This window comes from Elaeis guineensis, chromosome 7 (assembly GCF_000442705.2).
Source record: "Elaeis guineensis isolate ETL-2024a chromosome 7, EG11, whole genome shotgun sequence".
Taxonomy (NCBI): Eukaryota; Viridiplantae; Streptophyta; class Magnoliopsida; order Arecales; family Arecaceae; genus Elaeis; species Elaeis guineensis.
In genome coordinates, this window is record NC_025999.2 from 100,767,876 (window position 1) to 100,775,691 (window position 7,816).

The 7,816-nt window shown below is 37.9% G+C and overlaps 1 long non-coding RNA gene across 1 annotated transcript; it reads left to right on the forward strand.

The window, feature by feature from the left end:
• Positions 1-700: 700 nt before the first annotated feature.
• Positions 701-7,471, forward strand: LOC105048017 (uncharacterized). The gene is made up of 3 exons (XR_832558.4): positions 701-997; positions 1,114-1,193; positions 7,182-7,471. It is a non-coding gene; the product is annotated as an uncharacterized lncRNA (long non-coding RNA).
• The last annotated feature ends 345 nt before the right edge of the window (positions 7,472-7,816 follow it).

Genomic DNA, 7,816 nt, shown 5'->3' on the forward strand with positions numbered 1-7,816 from the left:
TATGATAAATGATCGACAGCGGGTTGGATTTTTTCACTTCGATTAATTTGATCGAATCAAATTTTTCTCTCAATCTAGCTCAATCCGATCTGTGCTCAACCTAATGGAGTGAACTCATTAGAACTTTAGAAGATAATAAGTTCTGATAACCACTTATTACATTTAAATCTATTTTTTTATAATTAAGAAAGTTTATTCCATTGATCTCACTATGATAATGAGGGCCAAAGCGTAATATATCATTCATCTTTGCTCTTAATTAAAGGATAACCTAACTTCGAAGTATTTTAGGATCTAATTACTAATTGAAAAGATAATCAAGATTTATAATCAAAATTAAGAATTATTAAAAAATGATAAAAACTAAATCATATGTATATGAAATTATACTTTGGAACTACAAAGATATGGAAAGAATAGGTCTATCATTTCTTTCAAAAAAAAAAAAAAGAAAAGAAATAGTGAGATAGTACAGGTATCAATTGAAAAAGTAAAGTGAAATATACAAAAAAAGAATCAATTGTTATTAACAACTTTAACAAATTTGTCGACTCTATCGGAAACTATAGTATCATTAATCCGGAGATTTAAGGATGTCCTTCCATCGGATGCGGGTTGGTGTGTCTATTATAGAGCCCATAAGCAGATTCTTTGAAAATAAAACGAAAAAATTGTTATCAACAAACTTAATAACAAGACAATAAAATAGTCCGGATTAATTGGTTTAGGATCAAGAGAGTGGAAATGAGAATAATGATGAAAATATCGTTCCAAGTATCTTCTAGTCTAATTCCATAAATCATGGAAGGCGAAGAATCTATACATGGATCTGGCCCCTTCTCAAGCTCTCTCTCTTTTTTCTATTGCTTTTAACTTTCTACTCGGATGCAGCCTTCGCTCTCTACCGCGCGTGTGGCGACTCCAAAAACATCCCGGGAACGATGCCCTCGGTCGCCTCTTCGGCGCCGTCGGGGACGACATCGACGCCGCCCTCCAGGTCTTCTCCTCCTCCTCTTCCCCCTCTTTCAAACCTAGGGTTTTGCTTCTGGTGCTCCTAATCTCCCCGGTTGCTTCGTGGGTTGATCCGTAAGTTGGTTCGTCTTCGTGTGGTAGAAATCGGAGATGGCGTCGTAGGAAAAGAATAGGGCGGCGGCGGTGGCCATGAACTCCGGGGCCGGGGGGACCAACGCCCGGTTCGTTTTCTTTCTTTCCTCTCCCTGTTCTCGTGCTTTAGTTTTTGATGATTAAGTTTTGGGGTTTATGAGCAAAATGTTGTGTGGTGATTTAGTAAATGGTGATTTAATATACCCTAGGTGGATTGAAGAAGGCGCTGGGTTGGTTAGTCTTGAACGGTCTGGAAATAAGAGAGAAGGACAGAAGATGGCGAGGGTGAAATCCTTAAAAGAATATGATAAAACATGTTTTCTTATAGTTTAAAGCTTCTTATTCTTAAGATTGGTACTTATTATTCTGTATTCTGAATCTAACACATGGGGTATTAGCTCAAAAAATTGGTTGCTGTTAGGTGCAAATTGAGATAATCTGCAACTAAGTCTTATGTTTGTGACAAGTCAATGATCTTGCTTTTTCTCGTAAGGTGTCAAAAAAAAAAAAAAAATGAAGAAGAAGAAGAAAGAAAGAAAAATCCAAGTGGGTTGTCAGACTAGACTTACAAGCTAAAGATTGGCAATGCAGATTTATAACAGTCAACATAGGGTCAGGAGAAAATCTCAACAAAACACGTTTTGTATCGGGTTAGATTACATATTAATATATTATGATCTTTGTTGCAGATTTGGTGATTTCAGGTTGAAATTAGTGTACTTTAAGATGTATTTCTAAGGTGTAATTCTTTGGATAGATAAGAGGAAAAGATAGAGAGGAGAGCTAAGATTAGGAGAGAGACTTTAATTCGATGATGGAGAGAGAATGAGAGATGCTAGATGGAAAATTGGATTGATTTATCCCTTCTCTTCTTAGATTGACGAAATGCAGAGAGGATGAATGGATGAGATTTCTTAGGAGAGAGAGAAGATGGTCCAAGGGAGGAGGATAGGGTGGCATAGTTTAATTTGGGCTAGATTCAAGGACAATTTGAAAGGCTAACTAGATTGCTAGGAGGGGGTGTAAGGGTCAAATACATTACACTAATTCTAATCCTATGCATCTCATTAAAATGATATCAGGACAGCATCTTGCCATTGTCTTCTTGTGAGTTGGGACTTGGTAAAAGGGTGGTAGCATGGAGGAACTATTTTTGAAGAGATACATGGTATAAGGGGAGAAGGTGAGGGATTGAGTTAGTTATTATGAATCATGACAAAAAAAAAAAGAGGTAGAGACCTATGAAGGGTGCCACTTGTCATGCTAAGAGACAGGTGGTTTCAAGGGAGAGGATACTGAAGGTTAAAAAGGGGGTGATTTTAGGAAAATGCACACCCTGTGTGATATAATATTCTCCATGGTGTGCACCTACGGGGCTGAGGATGAGGGTATCATGGGTGTGATCATGAGTAGGCCTATTCTAGGTCTATATTGAGTCAATTGGATCCATGGTTGGTACAAGTATGGGATTCTAAGAAATGAAAAAGAAAAAAAAATGAAATGAGGAAAAATAGGGATAAGGAGAGGGATGTAGCACCCAAAGCCATTTTGATGCTTCCCCTTCTTCATTGGTTGCAAGAGGCTATGAATGTATAGGAATTAGGGTTTCTTGGGGTTGATGAAGGTAGATGAAGACATGAGGTAGCAATGAAGGCTAAGTTTTTCAAGAGAAAATTTTGGTAGAGTATCATCCCTAAATAAGTTTTCCTAATTTCTCCTTTTTATTTCTGGGTATTATGAGGATAAGTTAAGATTAAATGGGGGATAGGATATTCCTAGATCTAAGGATTGTCATAAAGGGCTAAATAACTCAATCCTATTGGCTATAGTATTAGGGAGTGCATTGCGAGGTGTCTAGGTTCAAGGGCTAAGATATAGTATGATGTGTTTCTTGTGTTCCTTTAGATTTCAATATGATTGTAGCAAGCAAGGAGTATAGCTTAAGAGTCAAAATAAGAGTTCTTTGGATTTACTTGCCATGATTGATTTGAAGTGGCATTCTCTTATTGTCTAGAGAGAGAAAAGAGAGTATTACAGAGTTGCGGGTCTAATATTAGAGGAGGATGTGTTTCTTAGGTTATACTTCTTTGAATTGATAGGGTGAAAGGATAAGAGGGAGAGCTGAGAGCTAGGATGGGGGGTCAGATTTTGATCCAACGGGGGAGAGGGATGCTAAGTGTAAGAAGAAGATAGGTGAATTCCTTTTTCTTTTGGATTGATGAGATGCAGGGGGAATAGATGATTGAGATTTTTTGGGAGGGAGATTAAAGGACCCAATGGGAGAGGATAGGATGGCATGGATATGATTTAGGTTAGATACAAAATTGGCTTTAAGGGTTTGAATATAGGCCACAAGGGGAATGTATAAGATCTAAATACAAAATACCAAATCTAATCCAATATATATCATGAAAATGGTTTTAGGAGAACAGTACGTTTGCTAGGATAATATCTTGTCTTTGTCCTGTTGTGGGATTGGAATTTGGGTACAAGATTGGGAACATGAGGGAATTGTGTTTGGAGAGATGCATGGCATGAGGGAAGAGGGTGAGGGATTGAGCTAGTTATATGGAATCATGACAAACACGAGATGATGGCTTATTAATGTGTCAGTTGTCATACTAAGATACTACTGGTCTCAACAGGGAGGATGATGGAGGCTAGAGAAGGTGGTGGTTTTGGCTATGTGTACACCACATAAGAAAATCTTCTTTCTATTGTGCACCTAGGCTAAAAGAAAGTGGTGAGGATATCAAGGATACGGTCATCACAACTAGGTCTAGTCTAAGTCCAAATTGGATTCATTTTAGATACAAGTGTATGTTTTAGGCTCTTTAGAAGTACGTATTGTGTTTAGCCTTTAGGGTTGGATCAATTGGACTTGTGAATAGGATTCAGGTTGGATCGAGCATGATCAAGTATGATTGGGTGTATAATTGGATATGATCAGATAAGATGGTGTGATTGGATGGCCAGGGCTAAATTGGATTGGGTAGGTTTGGGTATATTTGGATGTGATAGGGTGTAGTCAAGCATGATCGGATATAGTCGGATGGCTAGGGTTTGGTTGGATATGATTAGATTGAGTATGATTAGGTGCAATCGGATGTAAGCAGCTATGGTTGGGTGGCTAGAGTTAGGTTGGATATGGCCGGATTTTGTTGTATCTTCTAGATTGGTTGTAAAATTGATTTGGATGGGTAGGATTAGGTCAGATCAGTTTGGATTGGGTTGAATCAGGTTCAACCAAGCAACAAGTTTTATCTTGCTATAGATGGGGGACGTCTACAACCATTATTTGTTAACCAAGCTAAATGTGTTGTGCGCCCTATGCCATCAATCTCCGATACCCAATACAAATGCTCATATGGACTGGCACATCCTCCCTTTTTGAGGATTCAGCCTCTGCTGTGTTTGAGGTTCAAACATAACTCTCCCTAAGGGAAAATGTTGTCTATATCAGGCAACATTGAACTGAATACTATTGCAGTTGTTGAAAGATAATTTTAAGTCAACTCCTAATGTTTCATAGTCTCTTGTGATGCTTGTAGGTTGTAGCATGAAGAACAAAATAGAAAACTAGCATAATATGATAGACATTGTTTTGCTGATAATATTATTTGCTGTGTTAGAATATTGAGAAATAGTTTTTTTTTTCCCAACAAAAAATACTTGTATATCAAACCAAGTTGGGTAGTCTTCATTAGAGTTGCCTGTCAAGTGGATTGGTCTATGTGAATTTTCATTTCATTGTCCAGCTTTGGAAGCTGAACTATTCTGCAAGTACATTGTGTAGAATTGTTCAGACGATGGGATGACCGTGGAAACTTCTATGATAAAGTAAGGGTATATCTGAATGAGGTTGAGTTGAGAGATCTGTTGAATTTAGCTATTTGACCGTTTCCTTGCAAGACTTACCAAGTCAGCTACCAGCTATAGCTATATAGGGTCATGAGGTGTTCTTCTTCAATTACTTCCTCCATGAATTTGATACAAATTTCCTTTTTGACCCGTAAATGCATCTTGAAGAAGTATCTTACACATTCTCATGCCATACTTTATCCTTGCTGAAGCTGTTTTTTTGGGGGGTAAGCTGGGCTAGTTTGAATACTCGTCATAAGCTTTGTTGAACAAGTAACTTTAAGCATAACTGGAAACAAATTTAGCTGTTGTAGATTAATCATCTTTCCTTTCAATATGCAACTTAGTCTCTTTGTCTAGCATCAGCAACCGGCAAAGCCCTAAGCTTATACCTATCTATATGGGGTTGGGTAAGATGAAGACATAAAACATCAAGGCTTAAGGAAATTCTGGAACTTTCTCAACCTGGCCAACCCTCGGAAACAGTGGCAGAATCCTTTTAAAAGCCATCTTTACACCATTGAAGGACTTACTACAAATCTTAAAAGCTATTTATTATTTGGGAAGTAGGGGAATCTACCTTCTTGCTCACATAGATTGAGTTAGTGGAATCAGGATAAAAGGTTCGTTTGAACATGAGAAAATTCTATATTTTTAGGGAAGAACACAAGATTTGCTGCAAGAAGCTACATTCATCTATGAGGCATGGATTGTAAGCTAAGCTAAAGTGAAATTAGTCCCAGCCCCTTCCCTTTGGAGGAAAAAAAAATCTCAGCCATGCACCATCGTAAGTTATAACTAGATCATCCTATTTTGTAGACAATCTTTAGACAATGGTCTTGCGTCATCATGCAGGATCATGAAATATACTATTTTCAAGTGTGGCAATACTGTATCTATACATGATAATCAACTAATCAAAACTAGATGTCCGTCAAATTCGAAACAATTTATCTATTCTTAGTGTCCTTAGACAAGCTTCTGTATTAGATATTATGCCATGTCCATATCATATCCCAACCTAAAATTCCATGGCAGTTTCTAGAATGTAATATAATTGCTGATGAATTGTTTCCACCAATATGCCGTTGGTTTTTTCAATCCAGCTTATTCCACAGGTGCTGTCATACATCCTTTTCCACTTCTTAGTTGTGTCAACCAAAGAAGTGGGATTATTGCATAAAAAATGGAAAAACGTCATTTTTTCTCGCATGCATACTGATGTAAACTTGATTCATGCTTGACGAACTTGTAGAAAGTAACACATGAGACATAACGCATGCCGACAGATCATGGCACGGAGAAATTCGTGTGCTTGTGCCCAATCTCATGTAGCCAAACCTTCACAACTATGATTTTTTCTGGAAGGACAGAGAAAGCAAAAGTCAAAACTTGCATTATTGCATTTGAGTAGATCTAGGTAAAGGAATCAAAAGGCATTGGAGGACACTGACTTCCACTAGGAAATGTTCTAGACAGCTGGATTGCTTTCTCTTCATTGGAACAGTCACTGGATCTGTGAGAGTGATCAACGGAATGGATAACCATACTAACTAATGATTGAGAGTCAGTAGATTTTTGCAATCTTGTTACTCTTTTTATCAGAACACGGTAGAACAGATGCGGTTTCTTGGGCACGTTTCCTTGTTATTGACATCAATGGGTGGTGGGCGATACATTTGCTAGTCTTTTGACAGTTCTAACTTTGATCATTGGGTGTTTTCTGTTGCTTTCTTTGTGCCAGTAGCAAATGCCTGCAAACGCAGAACCTTAAGGTCATTTGAGCAATCCTAACTGATACGTTAGCTATGCAAGAATCATTTTGTGGGCTGACTCTACCTGGGGGATGACCCGACTATTTTGATTGGTTGGATTCAGAGGCAAGTTGGGATAGCAGATGGACACCCTCTACACCAAGACATTTGACGACTTGTAAGAGATCGTACCATCGTCCGGGCTAGTCATGTCTACCGTAAGATTAATAGAACTGCAGACTGAGTCGCCTTCTTTGTAGTGGAGTATTTTGATGATATACCATGACCTGATTATATAATTGTGCCATCTTTCTTTCATGATATTTTATTTTCTAATTTGATTGGATAAATACATACTAGACTAACATGGCTTGTCCGGCTTATAATTAAGGGCAAAATAATAATAATAATAATAATAATGAAGGAAGGCAATCCTAGCTGATGTATTAGGGTTGATGTTAGGTGATAAGAGGACGATGGCGGTGGTGGAGGCACTGCATATTTTGGCGGTGGTGATATTGACATGACGGTGATGTTTCAATTTTAGGATGATCCAGACGTCACTTTATATTTGTGATTGCACGAATTATATTTATTTATTTGCTGTTTAATTTGTTGGCGAGTCATTGGCATGAACATGGGGAAGCACTTGCACCATTATTGTAATATTTTTTCAAGGAAGCAATGTTATTCTGACATTTGATTTGGTCCATGTAAATACTTTCTCGGGGTTGATAATGCTTTTTGAATCATTTGATTATTCTCATAGTGATTGGTTCATGAAGTATTAAATGTAGGGTGATAACGTTCTTAAATTGTTAGATTATTCTCTCATTAGCTCTAGTTCTGCACCGACGAAGACTCTTGCAAGCGGGTGGGTTATATGACTATACCAAGCCAATCCTTGCAATGCTGGCGTGTAAGTCAAGAAAAGCTGATTGTGGATTAACAGGTACTGTTGGGTATCTAGTTTCTTCTTTCCTTTGCTGAATTAGGCAACAATTGTTACGATTCTTTCTACTCCTTAACAGTCTTAGGATTAGGACTAAACATCTCTCTGTGTCACCTCCCATGTGATGTTGTGTGCTGTATCTGGT